Source organism: Nicotiana tomentosiformis, chromosome 7 (assembly GCF_000390325.3).
Source record: "Nicotiana tomentosiformis chromosome 7, ASM39032v3, whole genome shotgun sequence".
Lineage (NCBI taxonomy): Eukaryota > Viridiplantae > Streptophyta > Magnoliopsida > Solanales > Solanaceae > Nicotiana > Nicotiana tomentosiformis.
In genome coordinates, this window is record NC_090818.1 from 67361797 (window position 1) to 67377927 (window position 16131).

The window sequence follows — 16131 nt, forward strand, 5'->3', positions numbered from 1 at the left end:
ACCTTAATCCATGTGAAGAAAATTGCCTCCAAAATTGCTTAAAGCCGAGGTCCTCAACTCAAAATATGACCAAATAAACAAACTCTCGATATTGTATGCTTCTGCCCAGTCATTTTGCAAATACAAACAAATAGTCGCACCCGTGAGCTCCGCTTCTGCGGTAAAAGACTCGCATCTGCGAGAAAGCCTCAACCCAGCACTTATCGCTTATGCGAAACCAAAACACGCTTCTATGATTGCGCTTCTGCGCTAAAGGTGCCGCACTTGTGGCCTCGCAGATGTGTCTTCACTCCACATCTACGACCTTCTCGCCCACAGTCCATTTTCGCTTATGCAATCAAAATGTCTGCATCTGTGGACACGCTTCAGTGCCCAAACTTCCGCACTTGCGGACTTTGCTCCTAGGCCACAAATTCTGCTTCTGCAACTTCTTTGCCGCTTCTGCGGATCCTCATCTACATCCATAGCTCTGCATGTGCGATCACACCAGAACCCCTGCCAAGCCAGCATAGCCAAAATGATCCAAAACGATATGAACCACGTCTGAAACTTATCCTAGCCCTTCGAGACCCCGTTCGAATATACCAACAAGTCCCACAACATAACACGGACTTACTCGAGGCGTCAAATCATAAATAACAACATCAAAACCACGTATCGCACCTTAAATCAAACTTAATGAACTTTTAACTTCCAAAACTCGTGCCGGACCATATCAAACCAACCCAGAATGACCTTAAATTTTGCACACAAGTCCCAAATGACATAATGAAGCTATCCCAATTCTTGGAACCACAATCCAAACCCGATATCATCAAAGTCAACTCCCGGTAAAACCTATGAACTTTCCAAAGCTCTAAATTTCCAACTTTTGTCAAATAGCACCAAAACCTTCTAGGAACATCCAAACACAAATCCAGGCATACGCCTAAGTCCAAAATTACCATCCGGACCTAACGGAACCATCAATACTCCATTCTGAGGTCAAATACACAAAAGTCAAACTTGGTCAGCTCTTCCAAATTAAAGCTTCCTAGTTGAGAATCATTCTTCCAAATCAATCCTGAATTACCTGAAAACCAAAACTGATGATTTACACAAGTCATAATATATCATATGAAGCTATACAATATTTTAATCAGCTGAACAGAATGCAAATGGTGAAAACGATTGATTGGGTTGTTATATTCTCCCCCACTTAAACATACGTTCGTCCTCGAACGTGCCAAGGGCCAAATCCATCAATTCACTGTGTAACCTTACCATCCACATACTCGGGGGTGATCCCAAGTCACACCAATCCATATAAGTCTGTCAACTCAACATAACCGAAGATTCTTCCTTCAACCTTAGTCCATAAACCTTGGAACCCAATTTCCAACATTCGAAATTCCTTACAAGACCCGAATCTTGCATCTACACAATGTATATGTCTGAATAAGTTGTATCTGTCCATAACCATAACCTAAGATGTAATCACATGATTTACCATATAACTCGCATACTCATAGCAATAATTTTCGATCACAGTAGCTGCTTAAAAACAAACCCGGTATCAGTAATGAACCTCATATCAACTAAAACCTTGTTCCAAACCTTCCTACACTGCCAACGGTGAATGAAACAAGCAGATACTTATAACCACTCATCATATCAACAAGCCATGGAATTTCTCTAGTCCGACAAGAACCACATCCCAATTCTAAGACGATTAGTGACATTATTCTTCCAAACATATTGTAATCAGATTCGATAGTACCCATTCCAGGTCCAATGACCTCATCTCATCAAACACAACCATTCTACTGACATGCCACACCAATACAACCTAAAGCCACAAACCGTGCAATCAGTGCACCAATAAGCAACAATTCAAATGTATTAACATGGAAAATGACTCAAATGAGAGAACCGCCCACAAGCTCAACAAGTACCACCACAAACATAATGCTATGAACAAATCAAACATAGTAGAACCAAGACACACGAATCTATCACAAAGGATTATATCCCAACATAACCCCGCTACAATGTGTGACCCCATCCAAACACCGGTCCATATGAAATACCTCAACCCACAATGCTCAAAATTAATAACCACACGCAATTCAAAATTAAGTAAATGGAGAAGTGAATAACAAAATATACCACAACGCGAAAAGACCATAATCAAGGCGCAATCAACCATTCAACACCCCAATGACCATCTCACTCGAATTTCACCACAAGGACCAAACAGAAACGCATCTAGTGTATAATTAGCCAACATATCACCACCTATCGTAGCATAGAAGACTAACGCATAGAACATATCAGAACATGAACAAGCTCAACTCTAACCGAATGACTCACCCCTTAACACTAATCGTGCTGAGTCAACAAATCCGGCCCGGTGTAGAATACACATCCTCATTGGGCCTACCAATGTGCTCCCAAATCAACTCTCGTCATCCACAAATAGATAAATAACCCTCCAAAAGTCCACATAACCTAACCATAACACATATTATTGGTTGTCTAGCTTTGGCCATATCTACACAATCTGTAACAAAGAAACAATTTGCCTCTGAGACTTCCAGTCTCCAAACCACAAAAACACATGAATCACCATAGCCGATCCCAACTCCACCCTTCGAATAACTAACACATCTCTCATACACAATCATCCCACGAGAAATACTTCCATATTTCTCCCGTGCCACAAAGCAAAATCTGAACATAAGTAGTCGATCAACCAGGCGAGTACCGCAATACCAATGAAACATCCATAAGTCAAAATACAGTGCGCCTTCTAAAATGTACACTTTTCTCAGGGTAATACCAAATAGTGCCAACATTTTTCTCACCATCTGAAATCATTTGTGCTGCATAGAACCCATGACCCTCCTTTTGAACCTGAACCGCAACTTTGTACATGTAAATCTCAATCCCACATGACGCACCACATCTATCATGCCATTATATAAAAACACGAGAACCCCGTTGTTAACTCTAAGTCACAAGCAAAATACATACTCAATTAGGCAAGAACCTTTCACTTGATCCCATCCAGGAGAAAATCACAATACGCAACATGCTTCTCATGTCGGTAGGGAATATCCATCTCAAACCGTGGTAGAAACCATCGAGAACTCTTCAAAACCCATTTGCACATAACCAAGCCATCAAAACTAAATCTCTCTAACTCAACTAAATCATGCAGGTCGCCAAAACTCAAGAATATTGCTACATAACACCGGTAGAGCCTCACCACATCATAAGAACCCAAAAGAATCGATCATACCATCGCCATACTAGTCCAACATACTACAAAGTTGTCATATTTTTGTCTGGATTCCTTTCGAATTGCCTTCAAGTTAACACTTCTCCTTGACAGAACACCATGACCCTTACCCAAAGCTCACCAGAAGAGATCCTAGCATGAAACCACATCGTCCTAAAGTTCATAAGCTACCGTATTCCCTTTTAAGCACTCAAAATACCACATCCGAGACACCCACTCTGAAGAGATCTCATGTGAATTTAAAGTTGTTCCTTTTACCTTTCTGTTACTGAAATATAAAATCAATAATGATATAGAAATACAGTGAGTCTTAACACCATCCAATACAAATCTCAAATCTTAGCCATATACAAATCCGGGGGAAATCCTCAAACACTACGTATGAATCTTGAACTCATTTAGAACCATTCTCAAGAGTCATCCACCCTATTCTAATCTCAAACGCACCGCCCAAACGAGCCGAATGACATGTGCCCTATTAACACACAACACCCAAAGAAATAACCCTACCTTAACGGAACCGAGTGACTCCCTTTTCTTAGTACTTTACATCCATCACGAACAACAAACCTAAACCATTCCAAGACCTCCATATATCCATAAGGTGTAATACATTATGCATGCAAAAATTTTCTTACTCAAGTCACCCTTGAAATCAACCTCTTCAAGTCATAACCAATCCACAAGCATGCCTCAGGCCAAAACTAATATAACACATAACCATGCAATCCATTCATCGATAAAAGACTCCCCCACCTGGCTCAAAGCCATAGATCATAACATCCTATAACCCACAATATTCTTACTCCCTTACTGCCATAATCCCGAACTGCAATTCAACAAAATCCTTCACGAACTCATGTAGCACTAATCATAAAACACCTCAAATCTTCTGCTAAATGCACATTCATTCTTGTGATAGTCAAGTCAACTTCCTCAAGCGATCCAAACTCAAATTGCAACATATGTAACCCATTGATAGAAAGAAACTCCCCACACAAACATCATAAGGATCACACAACCTCAGAACATTCAGCAAGAGATAACCCTCATGATTAGCCTCAAACTGGCATCTCTCTATGCCCTTTCATGGCCACAACTACTACGCAATCACTTAATCATCCCCAGTCTGAAATTGTTAACAAGACATAAGAATCTATTTCATCCCATAACTGGACAACATGAAAAATCCCTCAAACGCTCATAACTCGAGATTGTACAACACATCAAGATATAAATCAAGCACCCAACAATACCTTTCGCATTCGAAGCAATCGTTCTCATCTCATCAAAGCTATCTGAACACATCCTGCAGTCACATCATACTCACTATATAGCCATCCAGCCACTCACCCAGCCATAAATTCCACTCATAAGGACACTACCGGGCATATAATTCCAAAAGCACATGCCCACACAACTGAAACTACCGAGCCTAAGCTACTGTCTAAACCCAACTTCAAGTCTTCCATGATGGCCCATCACCAAATCACAGAAAACACATCTCGTACCTCATCCATGGAATTGCAAGCCGTCGATGCACGACTAATATCGAACGCTCATATGCGCATATGAGTGAGTGGAAGAAATTCAGAGAGATACGCTTCAAGCTGAATCAATGTCGCATGATAAGGAAAGAAAGATGAGAAGTTTATCCTAAATGCCCTGTAGCCTCTCGAAGATAGGTATGGACGTCATCATACCGATCCATAGGACTCTAGTAGACACTTGCTCATGACTCGTAGTACCTATGAACCTAGAGCTCTGATACCAACTTGTCACGACCCAAAATCCAACTAGTCGTGATGGCACCTAACTCATTCTGCTAGGTAAGCCAATTAATAATAATCCAATTCAAATGAGATTTACTCAGAAAATAAATGATGAGATGATTGAACATTTATACAATAACCCAAGGACTGGTAGTACAAATCATGAGCTTCTAAGATTTAGAGTTTACAAAGCTAGTATGAAATAAATACATCATTTGTTCAAAATATACATAAACAAATTTATAAATCTAAAGCTACCAAGAATAAGAGGCAGCTATAACCGGAACTTCCATGCCAGCTCCCGCCATCCATAGCAACATCAGCTCCAAAATACGCAAGGGCAGAAGTGTAGTATGAGTACAAACGATCCCATGTACTCATTAAGTAACAAACCTAACCTTAGGTTGAAGGCAGTGACGACCTCAAAAAATGGTCTGAGTCCAACACTAATAGCCGAAAACAACTCGTAACAATATAATGAAAGCAATACAAGTAATAACTCAAAAGATCTTATGCTCAGCTTGTTAACAGTTGCGGAAAAATAGACATACTTTTCATATATAACAGAAAAATCCAAATCTTTCAGCAGAATTACAAAAAATATGAGTATATTAGAAAACTGTGATTTTTCCCAAGCTTTCAACAACAGATAAGATATTTCATTATCAGATATCATGAGGAAAGTACATCTCTATGCCTACATGTCAATATGTATGTCAAGTCATCACTTATCATATACCGTCTAACATGAGGAATATACATTTCAATGCCGACATGTCAATCTACATGTCAAATCATGATTGTCACAATACTGTATAGCATGAAAAAAAATACATTTCTATGCCTACATGCCAAGTATGCATGTCAAATGAATGATTTCACAGTGATATTTCCAGGTACTCTCATGCTCAACATACTCAAGCTGTCTATCTCATTTGCCCATTTCATCACACACACACACATACACACAATCACTCAGCCATGTACGGGTGCCTAGCTCATAGCCCCCTCACCAAAGCAGATGTGTGTATACATATATATATATATATATATATATATGTCAGACTCCTAAGGGGCGGATCCTGCCCAAGCGCTAATCAAAAGCCTATAAGGCCTACTACGATGTGCAGCCCGATCCACAATAATAATAATAATCCAATAAGGCATGTTACGACATTCAGCCCGACCCACAATAATAATAATAGTAATAAAGCCAATATAGCATGTTGTGGCATGCAGTCCGATCCACAATAACACTCTTAACACGGCTCTAAGGCCCACCTTAGTCATCAACCTCTCAAGTCTCAAAGGTCCACAATCTCATACCACTCATCCTAACAACTCCACGTATGGTAAAGCAATGATAACATGGTATGTAACGATGAATGATGAACAGAGACTGAGATATGATATGCAAATGATGAACCATGACTAAGTGTATAATTACAATTAAATCAGATAACCCACACAATAGATATAGTCTCATCAAGTCAATAAAGTAGACACATAGCCTAAATATGATTTCTAGTATGAATCATAACTCAGTTAATCTAAAGAGTAGGAAAAACACGGATACAACAAGACATGATAGCAATATAGTCCAAAACTCACACGGATCATGATTTTCCCGGTGCACGCCCACACGCTCGTCACCTAGCATGTGAGCCACCCAACACATCACAAATAACATGGTTCCTAGGGATAATTACCCTGAATTCTAAGTTTAGAAATGTTACTTACCTAGAACAAGCCAGATCCAATACCGAGCAAGACAAAATATACTCTAGAAATGTTATCTCGTGCGTAACAACCTCTGAACGGCTCACAACTAGCCAAAAGAAACTCAAATACATCAAATAATGTCTAAGGAAATAATTCTAAATAATAAATGTCGAATCTTTATACATTTACTCAAAGTCAACCAAAAAGTCAAACTCGGGCTCGCACCTCAGAACCAGATAAAACTTATAAAATCTGACAACCCATTCAATTACGTGTCCAACCATACTAATTTCACTCAAATCCGACACTAGATCAATGTTCAAACCTCAAAAATTCACTTTAGGAAAGTTTAGACACCCCCCCCCCCAATTTCTCTTTTGAAGTAATTACCAAATGCCAAAAACGAAGATAGATTCATGAAATATAACCAAAACTGTGTAGAAAACACTTACCCCAATCCATATGGTGAAAATCGCCTCCAAAATCACTTAAATCGTAGGTCCTCAACTCAAAATATGACCAAATGAATAAACCCTTGTATTATATGCTTCTGCCTAGTCATTTCGTAAATAAGAACAAATAGTCGCACCTGCGACCTCTGTTTCTGCGGTAAAAGACTCGCACATGCGAGAAAGCCTCAACCCAGCACTTGTCGCTTCTGCGACACCAAATCACACTTCTTTGATTGCGCTTCTGCTCTAAAGGTGCCGCACCTGCGGCCTCGCAGATTCGTCTGCACTCTAAATCTACGACCTTCTCGCCCATAGACTATTTTCGCTTCTGCGATCAAAATGTCTACATCTGTGGACACGCTTCAGCTCCCAAACTTCCGCACCTGTGGACTCTACTCTCAGACCACATATTCTGCTTCTTCGACTCCTGTGCCGCTTCTACGGGCCCGCGCCTGTGTCCATAGCTCCGCAGGTGCGGTCACACCAGAACCCCTGCCAAGCCAGCATAGCCAAAATGATCTGAACCTCGCCCGAAACTCATCTGATTCCCTCGGGACCCCGTCCGAATATACCAACTAGTCCTATAACATAACATAGACTTATTCAAGGCCTCAAATCACACATAACAACATTAAAACCACGAATCACACCTCGAATCGCACATAATGAACTTTTGAACTTTCAACTTTCAAAACTAGTGTCAGACCATATCAAACCAACGCAGAATGATCTCAAATTTTGCACACAAGTCCCAAATGACATAGCGAAAATATCCCAATTCCTAGAACCACAATCCAAACCCGATATAATTAAAGTCAATTCCCCATTAAACCTATAAACTTTCCAAAACTCCAAAGTGCCAACATTCGCCAAATAGCGTTGAAACCTTCTAGGAACATCCAAACGCAAATTCGGGTATACTCCTAAGTCTAAAATCACCATCCGGACCTAATGGAACCATCAAAACTTCGATCCAAGGTCAAATATACAAAAGTTAAACTTGGTCAACTCTTCTAATTTAAAGCTTCCTAGTTAAGAATCATTCTTCCAAATCAATCCCGAATTACCTGAAAATCAAACTAACGATTTACACAAGTTATAATATATCATATGAAGCTACTCAAGATTTTAATCAGCTAAACAAAATGCAATTGCTCAAAACGACAAGTGGCATAACCACAAATGGGGTCGTTACAAAAAGAAGAGGCAAAAGTATCATATTAAGACAAGTGGCATAACCACAAAAAGCTAAGTGGCATTGCTAAGACAAAATAAACCACCTTTCTAACTAAAAAACCTTTTGAATTTTAAATTTGTCTATTTGAATTTATAAATATAGATATAGCCATTCAAATTTAAAATCTAACCGTAAAGCTATTAATAAAGCCATTTAAATTCAAAATCTAATCATATAGATGTTGATAAAGCCAAACATTTAATAATTTTCAAAAACATCTATCTTATATATAAAAAGGGAGAAAATTTTGAATTGAGGTTAAGCTAATTCAATTCCGAAAAATAAAATCTCAACATGTAACGAACTCCCCACACCGGTAGAGCATCTAAATTACAAATCGTAACCAACCATCCATAAATCACATCAAAACCTACCATAATGGATAACGAAAAGTCACTTCTAGTCTCATAGCTCTCAATAACAAATAAAAACAAAACGATAGACACGGGCTACCACTATAGAATCTCCCAACAGGGGTAAACACATAAGCAGAGAACAAAGTCACAAAACGCACCCATATTTGAAGCAAGATAAGAGGACTCACCCCGATAAGCAGGATCAAATCAAAATAAGAATGATGCTCCTCTATAACAATTAAACCCATACTTGTAGCAACACCATCTGGTGCAACAGCCTTAGTCCTACTGTGAAGAGCATATCAATAGGTCGGGCCTCCCCCTCTTGGGCGCCCTCCACCCGCCTGACCTACACCCCTAGCTGGCGGTGCAGGGATAACAGCAACTGGAGCAGAACTCATAGACTGAATACTCCACTGTGAGATATCTTCCCGGAGTCTGGGACAATCTCTCACCATGTGGATGGTATCTCCACACTCAAAGCAAACCCTCCGCTGGCGTGGTTGTGGAAGCTTTCCGGTACGGGTACTCTTAGACCCATGGGTATCTGAAAAATCGTGCGAAGCCTGAAGTGCAAACTGGACTGGCTGTCCCACAAAACCTCTACCATGCCGTACCATGCCTCCAAAATAGGGACCAGTAGACCCTCCCGGTCTATGAGTCCTCTTAGCCTCCCTAACCTCTCCCTCCTGAACCCACATGCTCTCCAATATGTGAGCAATCTCTACCACCTGTTGGAATAGAACATCCGTCTCTAACTCGCGAGCCATACTGGATCGGATGCCATGACTGAGCCCCTCAATGAATCTGCGGACTCGCTTCTAACTGTAAAAAAAACACAGCAGGTGCATGTCTGGACAAATCATTGAATCTAACAGCATACTCTGACACTAACATAGTGCCCTAGCATAGCTGCTCAAACTCCGTGTGCCATGCATCCCAAAGGGACTGGGGAATAAACTCTCTCAAGAATATCTCTGAAAACTGAGTCAATGAAAGTGTAGCTGCATCGGCCGGGCTACCCAACTCGTACGCTCGCCACCACTGATATGCCGTTCCCTAAGCTAAAACGTAGTAAGAGCAACCTCACTCGTCTCCACAATACCCATAGTGCAGAGAATATAGTGGCACTCCTCTAGAAAACCATGTGCATCCTCTGAAGCCAAACCACTGAAAGTAAGAGGGTGATACGTCTTGAACCTCGCAAGTCTAAACTGTTCCTCCTCAGATGTTGCTGCCCTAACTACGGGCTGAACTGGAATAATAGGTTGTGTCGACATGACACCTGAAACCTGACCAACGTGGACTCATTGCTCTGGAGTATGGGCAGCGAGAGTCTGAGCTCCTCCCCCGGTCTATGAAGTGGCTGGTGCAAACGGAATTAACACCACCTGAGCCAATATGACAAACATGCTCAGGAATTGTGCTAAAGTCTCCTGAAGTCCCGGGGTAGGAACAGGCGCCTCCGGTATCTGTCCCCCAACCGGAGCTACTGGCAGCTCCTCAACTGCTGCTCTGATAGGTGCTCTGACTACAACACGTGCTCCTCCTTGGCCTCTTCCTATACCCCTACCCCTAGCAACACCGGCTCTGGGGGCAGCGTCATTAGTAACTGCAGCTCGTGTCCTCACCATCTGTGAGAGAATAGAATGGCAAAGGCCCAAACTTCGAGATCAATAAACTCACATGATAGGAATGAAAGAAGTGAAATTGTCCTAATAGTTCCGTAGCCTCTCGAAGATAAGTACAGACGTCTCCATACCGATCTGTAAGACTCTACTAAACTCGCTTATGACTCGTAGCACCTATGAGCCTAGAGCTCTGATACTAACTTGTCACGACCCTAATTTCCCTCTGTAGGATGTCGTGATGGCATAGAGTCACTAAGACTAGGTAAGCCTAACACTTATTGAATTAAATGACATAATTTAAACAGAAACAACTATTAAGCATGAAACTAAATTTTTTATAGTAAACCAATAATCCAGTGCAATACAATATCCAAAGCCGGTAGTACAAGTGATAAACTCTACTGAGTTTACTAGGAAAAATCTTCTAAGTACAACTGTTTTGGAATAGAAATAGACAATACAAGTACAATGTCAGAAGGTGACTCCGAGGCCTGCGAACGCGACGACAGGTATACCTTGAGTTTCCACAGCAAAACCCAAACAACTAGCTAGTGATCAACCAACTCGGAAGTAGCTGGATCTGCACAAAATGTGTAAAAAGCATAGCATGAGTACACCACAGCGGTACCCAGTAAGTATCAAGACTAACCTCGATGGAGTAGTGACGAGGGACAGTCAAGACACCTACTAGACTAAAAAACATGTACAAGTATGAATGTGAACTAACAGGGAAACAATGTTAATATAAAGCTAAGCATGGTAAAGATAACAAAACAATACTCCCAATTAAACACTAGAAATAACGATTAGCAACGGGGAACAAACATGTAATAATGCCGTAGAGTAAGCTGAACACAATGTAAGTCCGATGAAACCAAATAAAGGGAACAAGTAACATCTCAATAAAAGCAACCGCTTTTACACAAGAAATCGTTCAAGGGTTTCCCCGAGGTACCTCACCTCATAGTCACATTTCACGGGTCCCAATTCATGAACCCTAATCACTTGGCATCTGGTGCCTACATCACAATTCACAACAACACGGATGACTCACGTGCCAAGGAGGTGACAATATCTCATATCCGCATGGACAACTCATGTGCCAACAATAACAATGACTCATGAATGCATGGACAACTCACATGCCAATAGAACAACTCTCACACAGAAGGCAAGTAAACAAGAGTACATATAAATGGTCCATATCATCAGGATTCATTGTCTTAAACCGAAATTGGTGATTAATTACGTGTATACTTGTGCAAGTGTTCTATCACAACTCAAGTCAACAAGTAAAAGTAGAGACAACGAATGGCACATAGGAACCAATCACCACAAAACGTACAATGTATAACTCACACAAAGTAGGCACACCAATACACAAATATCGTCAATAACAATGCCCACATACCATCACAAGTCATCACAAATCATTCCCTGATATAACCAACCTTGTCTCGCCACATGCACAACAATAAAGTAAATGCCCACTTTGTCTCGCTGCACGCATATAAGAATATTTCCACCTTGTCTCGCTACATGCGCAAACTCACATATATAGCCCGCCATGTCACATCGCATGTCCAAATATCAATAATAACAATAGCACGAATAACTCACGTGCGAATACCCCTACAATCCTCTCAACAATATCACGCATGCCAAAAATATAACAACACAATATAAGGTCTTTCACCACATGCACCCATATGCCACAACTTTTCCTCAAAACAATTTCAATACCACAACCACGTATATCCCTCGGCTCAACAACACTGAGTACAATAGCAACAACAACAATAACACGAGAGTACGATAAGTAAATCAACACAAGAACTTCAGAACACAAAGAAACGGAAGAACGAGCTCACAATGAAAGACACAACAGGGAATAATGTTTTCAACCAGAATAGCGTAACAAAGGGAGAGATAATGTGCAATAATGATTCCACATAAGTACAACTCCACGATAAGAGAGATATCATGAATCAATGACCCAAATAAGGATAAGACAACAATGAAAGGGATAACAAAACATTAATTAAGGTTAAGCAATTACGGAAAAGACAACATGGAAATAAAAGAGGCGACAACTTCAATTAAGGCACATAAGAGTTTATTGGCAACAAAGATAGAACATGAATCAATCAACTCCAAATAAGACACGTAAGGGTAAATATAGTAAATGGAGGATTTAACATGATAAGACAACTTCATTTTTAATGGACATAAGAACCTAAGAACCTAAAATGGTACAATTCCCATAAATAATCGCGAGTACGTACTGATCACCTCGCGTACCCGGCCTTCACATGACACAATTAGCACAATTGACTCAAATCCTAAGGGGTAGTCCCTCCCCCTCCCCCCCATAAAGTAAGGCAAGATACTTACCTCAAAGAAGCTAGACTGATACTCTAAAATGACCTTCTCGTGTGAAACAACCTTCAAACGACTCAAATCTAGCCAAAATAACTTAACATTATAAATAAAATCCATAGGAAATGATTCCGGATAATAAAACTTCGATCTTGAAAGAGAAATAAAAAGTCAACTCCGGGCTCGCGTCTCGGAACTCGACCAAAATTATAAAATTCGAACACCCATTCGATAACAAGTCCAAGCATATAAGAATTACTCAAATCCGACCTCAAATCACCCTTTCAAATCTCCAAAGTTTAGTGTAAGAAGTTTTCACAATATTTCCGTAAATTTCCAACTTAAATTACTAATTAAATAATGAAAATAATAATGGATTCATGAAATATATTAATATTCGGGTAAAGAACACTTACCCCAATGAATTTCTTGAAAAACCCACGGAAAAGCGCCACTAACTGATCTCCCTAGATCTAAAAATGAGTAATGAAATCAAACTGTCGAATTTAAACCTTTCTGCCCAGCACTTCCTCTTTTGCGAACTCAGAATCACATATGCGAAACCGCACCTGCGGAATATTCATCGTATGTGCGCAAATGGAAAAAACTCTCAGATGGCCGCACCTGCTCCCAAGACACCACACCTGCGGTGTTGCTTCTGCAAACCAAGAAGCGCATCTGCGCCGTCACTTCTACGATAAATGCTCCGCACTTGTGAAGACTTGCAACCAGCTCACGTCTGCACCTGCGCCTTCCCCCTCGCGCCTGCGAAGCCGCATTTGTGGGAATAACATCGCAGATGCGCAAAACCCTAGCTCCCAGCCATCTTGCTTGTTCATCTCCTCACCTGCGCCTAGTGGTCCGCAGGTGCGATCACACCAAAACTCTACCCAAACCAGACTCACCCAATATGATCCAATTGATCTGAAGCTCGTTCGAAACGCACCCGGGGTCCCCTGGAATCCAGTCTGAACTCTGAACATACCACCAAGTTCCATAATATAACACGAACCTGCTCGAGGCCTCAAATCACATCAAAATGATGAATCACACCACAAATCGAACTTAATGAATTTATGAACTTCCAAATTGTACAACTCGCGCCGAAACATATGAAATAAATCCGAAATGACGTTAAATTTTGCATGCAAGTTCCAAATGACATAATGGAGCTAATCCAACTCTCAGAATCGCAATCCGAGCCCGATATCAAAAAAGTCAACTCCCGGTCAAACCTCTCAACCTTCCAAATCTTCAACTTTCTAATTTTGCCAAAATATATCAAATCAACCTACGGAACTCCAAATCCAAATCCGGACACACACCAAAGTCCAAAATTACCATACGAAGTTATTGGAATCATCAAAACACCATCCATGAGTTGTCTACACAAAAGTCAAACTCCGGTCAACTCTTACCACTTAAGCTTCTAAAATAAGAATCATCCTTCTAAACCAATCCCAAAACATTTGAAAACCGAACTCGATCATACACGTAAGTCATAATACACAATACAGAGCTACTTGAGACCTTAAGCCACCGAACGAGACGCTAATTCTCAAAACGACCGGTCGGATCATTACAAAGAAAATATAATTAATGTAAGTAATTGAATGAAGTTAGCTACACTCAACAATATTTCGATTTTGAGTTGTAAAATAGAGCCTCATTTTCTTTAGAGTTAGTTGTAAGTTTGGAGATTAGATTTTAAATATTGATTATTTGGATTAGTGGTAAAGCATTAAATAGTTTAAAATTAATTTAAATAACATAATAAGAATATATATATATATAAAGAGGAGAATCAGGGTTATGTGAGGATATATAAATAATACTTAAAAATATTATTGATAAATTTAAATAATACCTGAATTTTTGAGCAATGAATCAATGTGAATAAACTAAATTTTCAGGAGTAAAAAAAATCTATATTATTCTTTTTTATATTAAGCAAGGATATTTTGTCAAATAGTAAACTAATAAAATCCACATAAAAATATAGAAATATAAAGTAATGAATAATGCAATAAAGACAAGTGATAGTATTCAAGTTAAAGTCAAAATAAATATTTCAAATTAAAAAGAATATTATCTAAATTCGCTATAAGTTTGAATTGAAAACTAAATCTTTGAAAGTTAAGAAAGTTATCTAGCCCAGATAATGCAACTTCTTAAGATTTACCATAATGATACGGTATAAATAATATTAGTAATATATTCATTGTTAAAGAATATAATTTATTTTTGTTGAAGAATATTAATTTTGAGTCATTAGATTATATGAAAGGTTTTTTTCCTCGAATTTCAACAAGAGAGATATTGGTTTCTAATTGATCATTTTCTAAATCAATTTTCAAGTTTAACAAAAAGTATATTTTAAATACATATTTGGTATGATGTGAAATAATTTTAAAAAAATGTAAAAAACATTATATTTCGAAATGGTTTTTTTTTTTAAATATAGTGCCAATTTAAAAATAAAAGGATAAGATATTTTTGAATTTTAGTAAAGATTTGTTTTGAATTATTATAAGAGAAGTCATATCGTGGATAAAATAAAGTCACCGAAATCTTAGGGAATCTTTACATAAAATATGCGGTCGAATTTACTGTTTATCTTTTATAGTTGATATACATAGATGATACAATAATTACACATGATTATATGTATTATACGTGGCTTATATATAAATTAGTACAACGTTCAATTTTTTTAATTTATGCAGTTGGGTGAGCACCTATTTAAGTTAATTCAATAAAGCCAAAAAAATATATGAAAGAAACAGTAAGTCTTTTATATGTGTACAATTTCTTTATTAATTTCTAATGATTATATATATTTATCTAGAAGGTTTAAATTTTAAAGTTATTTACACATAATCCAAATAACTTAGATCATAATTTGACATGGTGTCCGCGCAACTAATACTAGCTTTCCATAAAACACCAATATGTTATTATATAGTTTACCCATCCACCTTGCACCCAAATCTCTGTTAGACACATGTTGACCACGGGTTTAACATTACATACCAAACCTTTCAAAAGTGTGTCAATGACACACCACTTTTGACCCATGACAGGCGCGTGATATTTAACTTAAAGTATATATATTTATATGTATATCGCCTCATGTTTTACTCGTGTTTTGTAGATTTCGAATGTAAAATATATTGATTTATATTAATTCGTTGTGCTTTTATATGTATGAATTATCCGGAAGCAATTGGGAGCGAAATGTGTGAGATTAGAGCCAAAACAGAGAAAAAAATGAAAAATATGATTTCCAGCGCCACAGG